This window comes from Podarcis gaigeae (assembly GCF_964106915.1).
Source record: "Podarcis gaigeae genome assembly, chromosome: 1".
NCBI classification, from domain to species: Eukaryota; Metazoa; Chordata; class Lepidosauria; order Squamata; family Lacertidae; genus Podarcis; species Podarcis gaigeae.
This window is the reverse complement of record NC_139678.1, coordinates 88865434-88882879: the sequence shown is the minus strand read 5'-3', so window position 1 is coordinate 88882879 and position 17446 is coordinate 88865434.

Sequence of the window (17446 nt, the reverse complement as noted above, 5' to 3'; positions counted from 1 at the left end):
TAGCCTCCTTCAGCAAGGCCAAATGGCCAGATACACCATAAAAATAACCAATCCTCCATTAAAGTGTGCATGACAAGCATGCTGCTGGTATGAATGTCACACTAAGGAAGAAACTTCTTGCATTTAATTTGCTGGAAAGGCCTTGTAAGAGGAAGTCCTGTAGTTCACTGGTAGAGCACTTGCTTGCATGTAGAAGATCCCAGTCCAAACCCCAGCATTTCCAGATAAGGCTAGAATAGAATCTCATCTGAAAATCTGAGAGCCGTTGCCAGTCAGTGTTGACAGTACTGAGCTAGATGAACCTATGGTTTGCCTCAGTATAAAACTCTCAAATACATGTTTTGGTCTCACAATCACAGTCAGGGCTTCTTTCTCCATATTTCCAGGAAATCAGATACATGAGAATCTGATACCTCAGGGGTTTTAAAAATCTCCCATTCATCCCTCTATCCCAAGTGAGCATGTTTCCAGCTAATATAAGCTTCATAATATTTAGGCTGTTCATGACAAAATCCATGAAGTTACGTTTGGACTAAGCAAAACTTCCAGTACCTTTTAGTTCAGTTCTTTTCCCTCTTCCCCTTGACTAGCAGAAGCAGCATAAATTATGCAGAATGAGCCTATATATGTAAATATGATAAAGATGCATAATTTAAATTAAAGAATGTGGCTTTTGTTGACATAGAATATAATCACCTTTGGAGAATAATTTGTTTTTAATTTTTTAAGGGTTCAGAACACACAGCTCTGGCCTCAATTGGAGCAGGCATTGGCTGAGATATGTACCTTTCAGTATTGAAATTTGCCTGTCACTTCTGCCTTTAAAGGTATTGGTAGAATTTCCAGCCTCAATATAAACAGAGTTCTTTCATTTTAATTTTAAGAGAAGAAGAAATGAAAGGAATAAGGAAAGAAGACAGAGGTCATAGGGATGGGAGAAAAATGAACACTGAGATAAGGAAATGAAGAATGGAAGGCAATTAAGTAGGAAAGGAATTCAGGCAGTGGCAAAAAAGTTTTTACTCCCACAATGCAATCCAGAGGTATAACAAAATAATGGTGATGAAACTGATTTTTTAAAAAATTGGTGAGAAACAATGCACTTAGATTAATGGCTGCCGATCTAAGAGGTGCCATTGACTTCAGTAATATGTGATGGAAAGACAGAGAAATGAAGGGAAGAATCAAAGGCGAGTATCAGAAGAAAGTGAGAATCAAAAGCAGTAAGGAAGGAAAGAAGGACTCAAAGCAAAGAACTGGAGGAGCCTTTGGAGGACATAAGCCTTTGAAGTCCCAGTATGTTTACTCAGAGCAAAGCCTGTGTGACAGTTGCTGTCTTGTGTATACTGCTCCGGCGCTCTGGGCCTGTCACTTTGCAAACAGTCCTGTCACCAACTAACACAAAAATAGCATGTGTTGGTCCATCTCCATTCTTCACTTATCATAAAGCCAAATAACTATTTGCAAGCGATAGCTGTCCTCGGTGTTGTTGGTCTGCAGATAATCTGGAAGGTGGCATATGGAAAAGGATGACATTCTCACCAACCCTGATTTCTTTGTCAAGGCGCTATGGCTAAAAGAAAACCTTTCACTGAAAACAGAACTTATTCCTTGACAGTTACTCTTCAGTTTCAGAATCTTTTTTTTCATTAATGGTACAGCTTCTACAATCTTGCTACTTCCATGGATTTCATGAGCATCTCATTGTTTGATCCCCAAAGGATAGATCTTTTTGTGAGACACCTTCATCCACTTGCCTCGCTTGAAAGTCCAAGAGCTGGAGAAGGGCTATGGAGACAGAGAAGGGGAAGGTGGAAGAGGAGGAAGTAGGTGCTCTCATAGCCTTGATAGAGCATTTTTTTCCTTGCCAGGAAGGTATACGGGCAAGTGCAACAACTTGGGCAAGGACCTAGGGCAAGGACCACCTGAAAAAATTCAGTGAAGGGTCTGGGCCCACTCAAAGTTCTGTGGCAGCCGTGCACGCATGCTGTGGGGCGTGCTTCCATCATCTGTGCAAGCTACAGGGTATATACACGACATCCCAGCATACCCCGCAGCATGTGCGAGTAACATCAGCATGCCCTGAAGCATGTGCACATGGCACAAGCACACCATGGGACGTGATGACATCATGTGTACTTGGTGGAAGGCATGCACACACAGCATGCTGACATCAAGTAGCTCTGGAGGGGAGGGGAGGGAGCACACATGTGTCTGGCAATCCTTGGTGGGAAATGATGTGAATGAATAGCACCAACAGGGACGTTTTCTAATTGTAACTGCCATGCAGGGCCCTCTATCTGCATTCTGACCACAGTGTGTATGAAAGTCCATAGCCTCAATCCAAAGAAGGGTCCTCTGTGGCACTTCTTAAAAGTTCTCTTAGGCACCCCCTAAGAAAGGCAGGAGGCCTCTGAATACCAGTTGCTGTGAATCACAAGTTGGGAAAATGTTGCTGCATTCAGGTCTTGCTTGTGGGCTTCCCATCTGATTGTCCACAGGATGCTGGACCAGATGGGGCTTGGGGCTGATCCATAGGGGCTCTTCTTGTGCATTCATTCAGAGAGGATGGGTGATATCTCTACATGTTGTGCTCCTGCTATCTTAAGATACCAATTGTGTGCTACATATTTCTGGTTCTCTCCTACAATTCCCCACTTCAGTAGTTTTCAAGCTCCAAAATCCTGAAATTATTCAGCACTATATAAGGCATCCTTTCCATCCATTATAAGACATAATGGCAGATGAGTATCCCTGGAAGACAATTTGCCCATGTGCACCCCACTTTCCAGAGCAGTATTATTATTATTATTATTATTATTATTATTATTATTAGTACCCCACCCATCTGGCGGGGTTTCCCCAGCAACTCCGGGTGGCTCCCAACAGAAATAATAATAATAATAATAATAATAATAATAATAATAATAATAATAATGTGATAAGACATCAAACATTAAAAGCTTTCCTAAATAGGGCTGCCTTCAGATGTCTACTAAAAGTCAGATAGTTATTTATTTCCTTGACATCTGATGAGAGGGCATTCCACAGGGCAGGCACCACTACAGAGCAGGCCCTCTGCCTGGTCTATGAGAAGTCTATGAGCAATGGTCAAGGTTGCAAATTCCTTTACCCATGTCAAACATTGGGGATTGAAGGTGCTAACTAATAAATAGAATATTAGTTCTATTTAGAAATATACAGGCAAGGCTTATTGGAAACAGACATTCCTACAGCAGGCAGGCAATATGCTCACCTTAGAAAGAGCACCTGCAATCCCATATTATTCAAAGAGGTTAGCTCTGTGGAGTGTCACCTTTCCTAAAGTACAGTAAATAAGTTGTTGTTGTTTAGTCGTTTAGTCGTGTCTGACTCTTCATGACCCCATGGACCAGAGCACACCAGGCACTCCTGTCTTCCACTGCCTCCCGCAGTTTGGTCAAACTCATGCTGGTAGCTTCGAGAACACTGTCCAACCATCTTGTCCTCTGCCGTCCCCTTCTTGAATTCCAAAAGCGAAAAAGGGCTTCCCAACAATCCAGAAAAACAACTCTGTGGTTGTGAACAACACATTTGTTGCCCATTCATAGTGATCAAGGTGGCCAAACACATCACCACTGTGACTTGTAGTTTCACTGCCTCCAGAAATCTTGCCTAGACAATAGCTCTGTAAAATGAATTGCTTTCTTGAACATTTCTGCCCATAAATCTGAGGTTTTATCACATTAACAAGAGAACATGCGAAGTCTATGGAGTTCATTTATCCATAAATAACATGATCCATAAAGCCTAATTTCTCTTACTATGACAAAAGTGATTGTTAATAAACACTTGTGATCTGATCTGTGCTTTCAGGGATATTTATGCAGATGCTCAGTATGTTGCAAAAAATCTGGTTAGGTTCATTCCAATGTTCATGAACAATACATAGGTTCAGTGAGTGAGATTTTTTTAAAAAGCCAGTCAGGAGGAAAATGCCCTGGTCTGGGATGGAACAGTGAGGAAGGCAAAGGGGGAAAGGCTGCCTTAATCCCGATGTGCTTTGTCTTTCAAAGGGGGACCCTGAACAACAATACCTGCCCATGACATCTATTGCTATTTGTGGCTGTCAATCCCAGGAGATTGATGATACTGGACGTGGCTGGTGATTTCATCTTCACTCTTCATCGTTCCATTCAGCAAAGCTCTTTGAATTGGACAAACCTGGCAGCTAATCATTGAAAGGCCCTTGGAGCATCAATACTGCCCTGTCATTTGTATTGATGGCAAGTGTTACTGCTTGAAAGTGAAATCAAAGAGGGACAAGGCAGACTGGAGACTTTGGAATGATAAACCTGAGTTAGATTTTAAAAAATACGAGGTTGGAGAGCCAGGCCTCAACTACCTTGCTTCCACTTTCTCTCCCTCTCCCTCTCCCTCTCCCTCTCCCTCATCCCCTTCTCTCCCTCTCCTTACTCCTTCTACCTGATGGCTGCATATGAGATGAGTCTGCTTCCCCAGGACCGAATGTACCTTGAAGCATTCAAGCAATCCATCTAACAGCAAGGCTATCAATGGCTACTAGCAAGGATGGACAGAATGGCTATACTCTGCCTCCATGTTCAGAGGCGATATGTTTCTGAATGCCAGTTACTGGAAAGCACAGGAGGGGAAAGTTGTTTTGCTCAGGTCCTGCTTGCTGGCTTTCTATTGGCATCTGGTTGTCAACTTTGAGAACAGGATGCTAAACTAGATGGGCCATTAGCCAGATCCTCCAAGGCTTTTTGTACATTCTTATGTAGTTTGGCACTGAATGGTTGTGTGTCAAAGTCTTCAGTGACTTGGCATGTGATTTTGGAGGTGGTATATGAAGGAAGAGAGGTCATGTTGTTGTTGTTGTTTAGTCATTTAGTCGTGTCCGACTCTTTGTGACCCCATGGACCAGAGCACGCCAAGCACTTCTGTCTTCCACTGCCTCCCGCAGTTTGGTCTAAGTTGTCTTTGTCCATGGAGTTTTCTTGGCAGGGATACTGGAGTGGCTTGCTGGTACCTCCAGGTGGATCACGTTTGGTCCAAACTCTCCATTATGACCTGTCCATCTTGGGTGCCCTGCTTGGCATAGTTCATAGCTTCTCTGTGTTATTCAAGCCCCTTCGCCACGGCAAGGCAGTGATCCATGAAGGGGAGAGAGGTCATAGGTGAGGGTAATTGGCACGGCAGACAGCGAGGAGCCATTTAAAAAAGAGACTTTGGATACTTGAGAGTGGTGGAGAAGGATGACCAAAGGTCATGAACAGAGCTGGGGGTGTAAGAAGGCATCATTTTCCATTGTACACTATTTTCATCCCTTGCAGCACTGTCTTCTTTCCACTGCAGTTTGTGTTATACTAAAAAAACTATGTATCTGAAGAAGTGTGCATGCACACGAAAGCTCATACCAAGAACTAACTTAGTTGGTCTTTAAGGTGCTACTGGAAGGGAAAAAATTTTTTTGTTTTGACTATGGCAGACCAACACGGCTACCTATCTGTAACTAAAAAAAACTATGTTACTTATTGAACTGTCTGTTGGGGGCAAATTACATAATTTATGTAATTAATTTCTTAAATTATAGCAATGCAAAGGAAACACAACACAAAGGGCAAGGGGGGACACACAATCAATTACAAATCATTTGAGGACTGGAAGCAGCAACAACAGCAAATAACAAACATATTCACTGGATTGATTTCCATTCCGACATTGGATAAATAAGCAAACATTGGCCATTTCATATTCTGGTTTGTCAGAATTCTTTGACATCCATAATGACAGCTGAGAGATAAGTAGGGAGACACAAGTATGGAGAGATTTGAAGGGAATCAAGTCCTCCTCATCCCTCCAGGAAACTGAAATGCCATGGAAGTCATTGTAAGAAATGAAGGAGGGGAATCGCATGGTCTGAACAATGAGAGAAGCAAGCAAAGAACTTGTGGACCTACCTGTTTCCAAGGAAAAGCTATCCACAAAATGCAACATATTGCTCAGGGTAAGCATCCATGATACTGTATAAATGCTCCTTTTATTTGTATTTATTCTATCTCTCCTTTTGGTCTTTTTCTGCTTTGTTTTATAAGCACTCAGCGTATTGCACGGTGTTATAGCACACTATCATTTTTAAACCATTAAATGTTAACTTCATTTTCTTGTATGAATTATGCTCCCCTCTTTTAGGTTTGTAATGAAAAATAAGTACAGGTTATGCAAGCAATAACCTCCGTGTAAGCAGCAGCTATCTTTTTTAAACGGTTTATTATGCCACAGTCTGGTACTCCATTAAATATAGATTACAGACTGTTGAATAAATGAATATCAACGAAGCAGCCCCAGCCTTCTGTACATATCAATGCAAATAATGAATCATGGCATCTCATGAAAATGTATAACAGAGGAGAGCAGGTCAAGAAGTAATTACACATTTGTCTAATCTCATGCTTCTTGCACTCAAAGCAGGCTGAAAATGCATCACTGGTGAGAAAAAGAAGCAAGAAAGCAAAGGTGCTGCTGACCTCTCTTTGCGGGGAGGAAAGGACTAAAAAAATGAGCTAGTTCTGCTCATATATTTTTGGTGGGGTGTTGTTGTTTTTTGAAAACTCACATATTTATTTTAGTCACTACAGAAGCAGTTTGCAAGCTGATAGCTCTAGGGATGTGCCATGGGTTCATGTGGACCATGGGTGATAGATATTGAAGGCTGGGTTGAGATTTGAAATGGGATGTTTATAAAGTCAAAATTGTCTACTCTTTGGCATCAGAAGAACCTCTCAGGAGTCACTAGAAGTTTTAAAAAGCATGTTCTCCTGGAAATGCTCTTTCTTAGGGAGCTACACTGGGCACAACCACAATGTTTTCATAGACTAAAATACCAGCAAGCATATTACAGAATCTGAGTTGGAAGGGAGCACAAAGGCATTTTGGTTAGGTGGCCTTCCAGATTCTGCTTACAAAGCTCTTAGGAAGGAAAGTCTATCACCTTCCATAGTAGCCCGCTTCACAGCTCCCTTAATGTTTAGCAGAAATCCATTTTATCTTATTTGCAGACATTGGTTTGGCTTCCATCAGTCTATGTGACAGCCCATCAAATATTTGAAGATGGTATTCAATGGCCTGATGGTGGTGGTGATGGTGATGATTAGGAGAAGGATTTCCCCAACCTCTAATGTCCCAGGGTGGGTTACAACAATTTTAAAATACAGTTTAAGAACTTACAATTGAAAAACACAATTACAAAGAATAGGATGGGTCCTGAAAGTGGGGTGTCAAAGGCCAGGGTAAAGAGGTCTGTCTCTAGCCTTCATCAAAAACTGTATAATAACATTTCCATATGCACATTTGTGGGGAGGGAGTTTCACGACAGAGAATGTCCTCTCCTGGACCACTGCCACCTGAGCTTCTGAGGGCAGCAGAATAACTTAGAAGTCTCTTCTGCCAATCTTAGCACTGGAGAAAGTCTGTAGGGAAGGAAATGGTTTTTCAGATATTTGGGACCTAAGCATTTTAGGGCATTAAACACAAATGTGAGCATATTGAATTGGGCCCAGAAATGAACTGGCAACAAATGAAGTTTTTTTAAAAAACAAAAAAACAGTTGATATATGTGATAGAGTCCCAGCCAGTAATCTATCTGATTCATTTTGAACTAGATGAAGTTTCTGAGTCTTCTTCAAGGGCAGCTTCATGCAGAGCACATTGCAGCAATCCAGTCTGAAAGTTACCAGACCATGGAACATAGTGGCAAAGTCATTTGGGTGCAAACAGCGAGTAGCTGGCAAACCAGCTGGAGATGAAAAAAGCACTCCTAGCCACCAAGCTTCACATGCAACCATAGCTTAGTGCAACCACCTGGCTCCTCCTTGCTTATTCTGTTGCTGCACTGTGCTAAGCCAAGCTATAGTGTGGCTTACCATGTCACCGGAACTTGGGCTCTTGGTTTAACTTCCTGGACTAACCGCAAACTGCAAACCATAGGATTATTTGTTGTTAGTTAAATTTATTACACCCCCTTTCACCAGCATTTCCCAGGGCAGATAACAATTTAAAATTCAGATTTAAAATTGGTTAAAACATATTGAAACAAATGTTGGCTACAGTTCGTGGTTAGTCTGGAGAGAGCTAAACCATGTGCCTGGGGTGAGATGGCATGGACTATATTTGCATTATCCCTGAGCATTTTTCAAGCTGGTTGGAATTGATGGGAGTTGGATTCCCGTGACATCTGGGCCAGAGGTTAGCAACCCCTGCTGCACTAGATAGATACACAGTGGTCTGTCTTTGTATATCTGCTTAAATTAATAAAAATATGATTTCATTAGTATATAAAAAAGTGATTTGTGATCATGTTGACAGAAGGTAATTGTGATTTTTGAAAGCAGCTGAGATAGCAGTAAAAGTAACCCATAAAAACTAAAATATAAATTAAGTTTTCTTCTCCATCTGCTACTGGACTACTGTACAGAGGTCCAGTAAAGATACACATTTGCTTAGCTGTGACTCTGCAAAAAATCACAGTAACATTAGGTATAAAAATACTTAATGTGCTCATTTCACTGGGTAGCTTATATGACTGGTTCTTCTATTTAAAATTCAGCTGTTGAATTATCTCAAAACGCAGCATGCAGCAAATCTTGGATGAGGTAAATAAGAAAATGCTGAAAGTAATGACTAAATCGATAGGGCCTGTGCCCTGAAGTATGTTTAGAGTGTCTTATGTGAAATATCAATAGTTATTTATAAAGTGCAATGACTTATTTAACTTTCAAAGAGTAGCCAGAAGATGCAGGGTGTGGGGGGAGAGAATTGAATTTCATATGGAGGCATATACTTGCCCATCGAAACTGTTCTGTAACAAGCACATGTTATTTGGGTTCAATGAAACTGGTGAACTATTTCAGATGATGTCCCTGTTTCAACAATAAAGCTGTAAGGGAACCAAGTACAAGACAATTTTATATGAGCAGCAATTGGTTTCTTGCTTGTCTGAACTCAGTTGGAGGCACATGCTGTCATATGCTCTAATAGTGAACTCAGAGGGTGAGTGCTGAGAGAAGCAGAGCCCAAAGGAAAACGCTGAGAAACAAGAGGGAGGTAATAGCATACTGAAACCTGAGTTATGCAGAAGTACAAGCAATCTTAAGTGGGTGAGGGGACCTAAGGGGATGAATTTCCTCCAAAACAGTCCACTGAGGACTGAGCAGTAGCTATGGGATATTAAATATCAGTGGGAAAAGTGAAAACCAGAGGCTGGAATGCCTTCCTTATGTTCCTACAGCTTATACTATCTGCAGGAGCGTCTTCCTGGCTGGCAGAAACCCTGAACAGGTGTTTACACTTACTAGAAGTTGAGGATACATTGCAGCATTTACTGACAGGTCCCACCCATGTTGTCATAAGCTGAAAAAGGATGCAAAGGTCTAATCATTAATTCAGGGTTGCGTCTAAAGTAGTGCTAACATGAACATTCCACCACCATGAGCATTTCTTCTTATTCAATGGAACATTTCCCCCCTCTTCTCCCATCGTGCACACCCCAAATGCTCTAGGGGTTCCAGAGCAGATTTGGCAATGATGTAGGACTCACTTGAGGGGGGGAGAAGGAATGGATTGGGTACCACCTTCTGCCTCTATCCTCCATGCTCTTCTCAGTGAAACGTCCTGTGTTCTTAGGAGCACTGAGTGTTTTCTTCATCAGAGGCATTCTGGATTTAGGGAGTCAGCTTTAGGGGGAAGGGGCTTCTTGTCCATCACACAGCAATCTTCTACCATGCAAAGTGCATATTGTGGTGGGGCATAGCCACCCTCACATCACAGGCATCACATAGCTGGAAGGGTAGGACAGTGCCAATGACAAGCCTGCACAGACAAACTAGTGGAGCCAGTCCAGTGCTCCTGCCAGTACATCTGTAAAGTCATGACCTCACTGCTGCCCTGCCTCCACCTAGGCCTGTCCTGTTCAAATAAGCTGAAAATATGCTGCTGATGAGAGGAGGGTGGCTCTGTTCTACTGCACTGGCAACTACTGAAAAGAAAATTTTGACTGAAAACCACAGAGCTTTTTCCATTTGTACATTAGATTTTCCATATATAATGTATCCCATGCTTTTCAACACTTTCTATTAACTGTACGCTTTAAACTGCAGCCTTTAAATAGTTACAGGACCAACTGACATAAAGAATTAAGGGGGTGATTTCTCAAGTCAAATAATAAAAAGTGCAACATGCAATAACAGATCTGTGGGAGCCATTCCATAAAACCAAGTCATAACATGCCATTTCAGTTATCATTACATGATGAACTCATCTAAATTAGAACCAAAGAGAGATTTCACATAGATTCAGCATTCAATTACATTTGACAATGTCATTGACAATCTGAGTTTCAAACATTTCCATATATATCTTTAAAAAGTTAATTCTGGTTCCTTACAAAATGAGACTCCACTTTAAAAAAACCTCTTAAATTATTAGAATATACAAGTGGGTTTTTTTTGTAAGCAAACTTGGTATAAGCTGGAGCTGGTAAATTAATTATTGGGTGGAAGAACGGAAAACCCAATTACATCCTAAGTTATGTATGATCCAGAAAACCTATCAGACCTTTTCTTTATAACAGAGAATGCCAAGTACTTTGAAGAAATTCAGACTGTGTTCATAGAGTTTTATGATTAATCAAGAATTTAACATTTCAAAACACTGTTTCATTTATTTGTAATTTCCCCAAATAGCTCTTTTTTTCTACTGATCATTAGGGTTTCTTTTAATGGCTGTAAGGAAATTCTTTTATGTTTTCTTCTTCTTCCCTAATATGCTAAGAAAGGAAATGTGGGCATGCAAAAGAAAGGAAAGAACAGTAGGAGGAATGGGAGTTTAAAAGGTTGTATAATAATATATGAAACATCAATGTATGTAAGATGAAGGGTCCAATCCTTCCATAGTTCAGCACTATTAAGTCCCATTGATTTCAAATGGGGAAAAGTAAGCACATCATCAACTTTCCCATTAAAATCAATGGCATTTAAATGTGCTTAATTTTGGTGGATCTTGCTCAAAACCCCAGGATCCAAAGTCTCATTTGCAATGCTTTTCTAATGTGTAGCAGCTTTTAAGCTCAGTAAAACTTCCACTGCCTCTCTTCTATCTGCAAGTTCCCCACATGCCTCCTAAATCTGTTCTGGGAATGGTCTAAAGCCTCAGAGGAGCGCATAGGGGCATGCAGTGCTAGGAAAGGCAGGGGAAGTTCCATTGCATTAGCAGAACTGCTTTGCTGGATACTACCCAAGATCTCTATATGAGAAGCCTTGTGTGGTGCGTGAAACAGCCCCATAAAATGGTATTGATGTATCACTAAGGGATGACTTCCTTCAGGTAGGTAGCCGTGTTGGTCTGACGTGGTCAAAATAAATAAATAAAAATTAAAAAAAATGTCCAGTAGCACCTTAGAGACCAACTAAGTTTGTTCTGCGTATAAGCTTTCATGTGCATGCACACTTCTTCAGATGACTTCCTGTTTGTTGGGTATGAAATATGGCAACCCTAAGCATATATGAAACAGTTTGCACATCACTAAGTGAGTACCAACTTTACAGAGAGTTATTTGGTACTCCTTTCTAAGCCATCACCTACTTCTCTTGTATCATTTTAAAACATATTTTAGCCTTTAAAAGCTTAAGCTTTGGGGGTAACTGGGAGGGAAGGAAGTGTTGATTTTTAAATGTAGACTTGAATTAACTGGCCTTATGTTAGGTTGTAGGTCTGCAGTAAAAATACACATGCAAAAAAAGCTATATCTTCCGAAGCGGCAAGAAGAGCTGCATTTTGATGTGTACCTAATTTGCTATGCTTATTTTAATGCTCCAGGATGCTCCTGTTAAATATTTCAATATATTCCATTCAAATTTAATTCATTAAAAGACAGATCTCATTATGCACGTATTCGTTACATAACATAGAAGTAATTATACTAAAAGAACAATTATATGATTTCTACATTTTGATTATAAAAATGCCGAGGGATGATCTAATTTTATTATTCTGTTGATCCATATGTGAAAAGGAAGCAATTTTCTAGACAGAGCTAAATGGCATTCTTCCAGTGATATTGCAGAGAAGAATGCTAGCAATGGGTTAGAAATACAAATATATGAATTAAGCTCCAAAGAAGCAGGCACAGATTGGGCATTAGGGGTCCACAAACTGTGTGCTTGACATTGACCCCGCCTTTCCCTAAGGGAGAAGATGTGGTCTTGATTGTCTTATCATCCCAGGCTTTAAAGGCCCTCCAGTCACCTCTAAATGCAAACACAAATGTGGGGGCAAGCCCTATACTTTCCTCCTGCATGCTGAAAAGGGAGGGAATTTGTCCCTGTTGTGCTGAGTCGCAGAGATGCTTTGGGATGCAGAAAGTCATCTCCAAGGAGGGTCCCCACCCTTTCTCTGACCCTGAAGCAGGGCAGAGAATCCGACCAACCTTAGGCTGATTATTGGATGCAATGCATCTTGTCTGTTCCTCTTGATTCTAAACATTTCTAAAAAAAAATATTGAAATAGAAACATATTAAAATATTAAGGAAAAATATAACACCTCACCAGCCAGAGGATGTCACCACAAGCACTGAGAATCTGCATTGTTCCAGGATGATGGACACTGGACACTATGAACCACCAGAAAAAGGTATGTTTCTTGCCTTTAGGGAACTGTCTTACTGTCCACCTTCAATTCAAACAAGGTGAAAAGATGTTGTTGAGGTCATTACTACATGTTAAATGCCAGTATTTGTGATCAAAAAATGCCTTTGGGAAGGACAACTAGGAGCCAAGAAGCAGCAGGTGGAGAAGGGTTAAGACCCACCCCACTCCATTGCAAAGCACCTCTTTCTGGTGCTGCTTTTGCCTGGGAACAGGGGCTCTCTTTAAACATATTCGAGTGTAATGGGAAGTTTGACTCAAATATGGTTCCCCCATTTGAACTTACAGATTTCACTGGAACATTGTCGATTTGTTTCACTTTTGACTTTCATCATTTCATAACTTGACATTTCAGGTTAATGTTCAAACAAACAGAAAGGTTTCAAACATTTTTCAATATTTCTTCAAGCCTCAAAGCATATAAAAGTGTTGACATTTCTGCATAAACCATCTATTCTTCTTCTCCTCCTCCTCCTTTCTGTGTCTGATGACTGTGACTGATAGTTGATAAAAGGCATATCTAAAAAAATTCTTCCGCTAATGGAGAGATAAATATGATGCACCTTCCAGTCATGCTCAGATATTAATTACTTTGAGAACAGGCTGAAATAGCTCACATCTATAGGGTGCTTTGATTGTTCTATGCCCAAATTAGATGCCTTGTGGAAACTATATCATTAGAGGACTACTGAAGCCTTTCCCCTGAACAGAAATGGTATTCAAGCTATCTAATACAGTATGTTCGCACATTACAATTTAATATTTCAAAAATCTCAGTTAAGACACAGTTCCATTAAACTGAAGCCATTTTCTGGGTATATTGATTTTCTTATTTAGTCACCTTGCTGCCCGCACAACGAGTTTGTTTTCAACATTTATATACTGTATGCTGCTTTTTGCCACGTTGGATTTTTTGGCAATGCAGTAAACCCCAGCCACTTAAAACAGCATCGCATTTAAACAGTAAAGCAAATAAAATGTCATAAAATCAACGTGACAATAATACTGTGGTTTCAGAACTACGTCACAATACTCTCCCATGATCTAGTGTGGATGTACTTAAGAACTTAATCACCAAGAACCTGGGTGAATGGATATGCTTTTATTAGGCAACAGGAGCTCATTGTGGAGGGAGCCATCCATGCCTCCAGGTAAATGAATTTATGTAGCTGGGGTATTACTGCTGAGAGCACTCTCCCCAAATCCCTACACAATGCACAACCATTTCTGGGATCCTTCTGCCAACTTCAAGGTCTGCGCATGCTGGTAAGTGTAGAGATGCTCCAACAGATACCTAAGTCCCAAGCGTTTAAGGGCATTAGATTGTGGCTAGCTCTATTAAGCTATGGCAGGCAGGTGTTGAGAGGACAAGAAGTTGCTCACATTCCTTCAAGCATCTTGTCCACATACTTAGACCTCATTAATAGAATCTGATCCCAAATAACAAGATTAGACAGTTACTTGGATGCCTGTACTTATAGCAGTGTCAAGGTTAGAGTGGAGATGAGTAGTCTTACCTTTAAGCTGCTAAGCAGGTATGTTACAGCAGGCTACAGATGGTTCAGGTGTTTATAGGTCAGTGAACAAGAGTTCCTTAGTCCCCCTAACCACTATGAAGAGCTCTGCTAGAGGACTATATATGGATGCAATGGTGGTAGAGAAGTAATTTTTCTTAACTGCCATCACCGCCACATGATTGGCATGACTATATTTGCTAAGTTCAATTTGCATCACTTGCATCCCATCCATTCTCTGAACTGTTCTGTTGTCTGAAGCTTGCAGCACTCCAAGCTCTACTGCATCAAAGAAGGCAGCTAGGGGCAATCCAGTTGATGGAACTTTCTATCTTGCCCTTGTATACCAGAGCCTCAATAGGAGCACCAGCCATGCAAGAGCATCACTGAATTCTTAAGATTTCCCAAGTCTCTGGGGATGAACAATTGAGGAGGAGGAGGACAGAGGACTGCTATCATCAAATCAATCCTCACCAGGAAATTGCCCATCCATGACGAAGATATAAGAGCATCCTCAACTACAGGGCCACTCTGGCAAAAAAACCCAAAAAAACAGGGTATGACTTATAATATGTCTTGGCCCAAATATCTATTGAGACAGTCTTTTGGGTTGCCATAGAGACCATGAAACACTGATCTGACCCTGATAAGACTGTTTTTATGTAGCTATTGAAGTCCTCAAATGCAATTGTCAGCAGGTGTTCCAACCTCAGGATGGTGGGTGAACTTTTCATGCCACACGTCAGCTCCTCTCACACCACATGAGTGACTCAGGAACAACTAAACCAGAAAAAGAGGATTAGTTTGGACTTCAGTCCATTTTTCCCCATGCCAGGTTCAGCCACCCCATCCCTTATAATGGCCAGCAGCCTTTTATTCATTACCTTCAATGAGGCGACAGCAGGGACTAAAGTCACAATACCTACTCAGAATTCATTTGAACTTGACTGACCTTCCTTTTTTGTCATTGTCCTCCAAATCTTCAGTCTGCTTTGACAAAAAGCAGTGTGGGTGCCTGTCGTTCAGGTGATCTCGCTAAAAGCCAACAAACGGCAAAGGCCTTTTCAGGCAGGTATCAGATTATCCTTTACAATCCACAACATCCCAGGGTCTGCTAGCTTTTTATAGGAAAAGCCAAGCATTCTCTCCCCTATCCCCACCACTCATTGGATGGGCAAATACATTTTAAAAATATATATATATTTCAAGAGATGAGTATCAGGCTCTCCACACAATTGGTTCTAAAGATTTGTCAAAAAGCAATAAGAGAAAATAGAATTTATTTGCCAGGCTAGCTCTTAAATCTGGAAGGAGTTGGTGTGCTACTCCTCCATTAAATCTATTACTGTCCCTTCCCCATGCTGTTTAATTCTAATACAGATGTTGCTCACAAGGCACAGCTGGCAGTCATGCCCTTTCAAGTTTTTAATCAAGGAGGATTTGCCAATAGTCGACAAGCCTGGACAAAGCAAATCTGATAATGACTTCTCACTCTCCAGCAGGATTGAAGTGACAGTAGCACCCGATGATGCCTTTCAATTCCTGCCTGTTTCTTTTGCAGGCTACTGTCCAAAGAACTGTCTGTACGGATTGACAAAGGAGATCACTGGGCAGGACCAAACCATGGCATCTTGGTGTCTGAGACGGCATATACAAATTGTGCTCCCTTGTGGCACATGTGCACATACATACTAATAAGTTATATAATGGACAATTAGCAGATCTTGAGTGCCATCCAAAATCTGTTAGCTGAAGTGCTCATTCTATTCTGTTGCACTGTCAAACACAGAGCTATTGTTTCTTGGGGGAAAGGGCTCCCTTCTGCAATAGCTTGTACAACAGTTTGGTGATATCCTGGTTGTTATATCTTGGGCTTACTTCAGTGATGTGATGTGAGTAGGAAGATGAAGTCCGGCTGCAATAATCTAGAAGTTGAGTCTGAAGGTTCTCTGCAGATGCTTAGAAACCGTCTTCAAGTGGGCAGATTGGCTCATGATTATGGTTTTTCTTGGGTTTCTTTTCTTTATTGCCCCATGAGCAGTTGTGAAAATGCTTGCCAATAATAGCAAGTAACCCAAGAGTTCTGATAGTAGACAAATAAATGGGAAAATATCTTCTCATATCCTTCCTGGCCTGCAGAGTGTTGATGCTATTGTTGTCCTGTGCTTCCTCCAATGAGCTCAGGGTGGTTTGTGTCACCCGCCTCCATTTCATCATCACAGCAACCATGAGATACACCAGGCTGAGAAATAGTAACTGGCACAAGGTCACCCAGTACACTCATGGATGAGTGGGGATTTGAACCAGGTCTCCTTTTATATGTTCAAAGCAAACAATTCTCATCTATGGAGATCGATCAGCCCTCAGAGGAAGGAGTGAATCGTCATATATGAGAAAGCAAATAAAAACAGATTTAATTGAATCGGACCTTGAATAATCATTTTTGTGAGCAGGAAAAACAATTTAGGATATATTAGTGGCATTCTAAACTGCAACCTCAGGAAGCATTGCTTCTTTTTCTGCAAATATATTCCATAGTGGTAAATGTTGCGGTCATGACAAATGCACCTAAACTGGGTAAGCCACATCGGCCCAGCAACCTAGTGATGGAGAGAAATCCTTTCCACACAGCCAATGAACCTCCTAGTTCATAAAGAGATCAACTACAGCTAGATTCATTCCTGTGGCTCGTGGATCTTCTGGATTAATGTAACTTCACCATATTAATTAAATATCAGTGGTACCCATAGCGAAGGTGTTCGACATAACTGTTTTGAACAGCATTTTCTGCAGGAGGAGTACCATTAATCTTTCTGAATCTATGAGACCATATTTTTCTAACATGTGTTGCACAGAGCAAAGCTGCAACTCTACTTGAGTGAAAACCCACCGGCAAGGCTTAAAGATGATCAATTGGATAAAACGTTTTGCATTTCTCATTCCTCCCTGTCTTGTCAATAAATACTGTTTTTAATGCAGTTAATTCGCTCCCACTTTTCTTCCTTATCCATCACTATGCTGAAAAGCAGCATGCTGGAAAGTAAAGTCCAGTGACTGATGAGAGAGGGGGTTCTTTTTAGGGCAGCTGCTAAGGAGAAGCACTGGGATTTGCTCCCCAAATCAATGCTACTCACTTCTTTAAACTTCCCATAGGAAAGAGAAAAGGGAAGGGCCCTATGCTTTTGTGGGGCATGTAGAGGCTAGCAGAGATAACAGGGGCACTTTAATTTTAA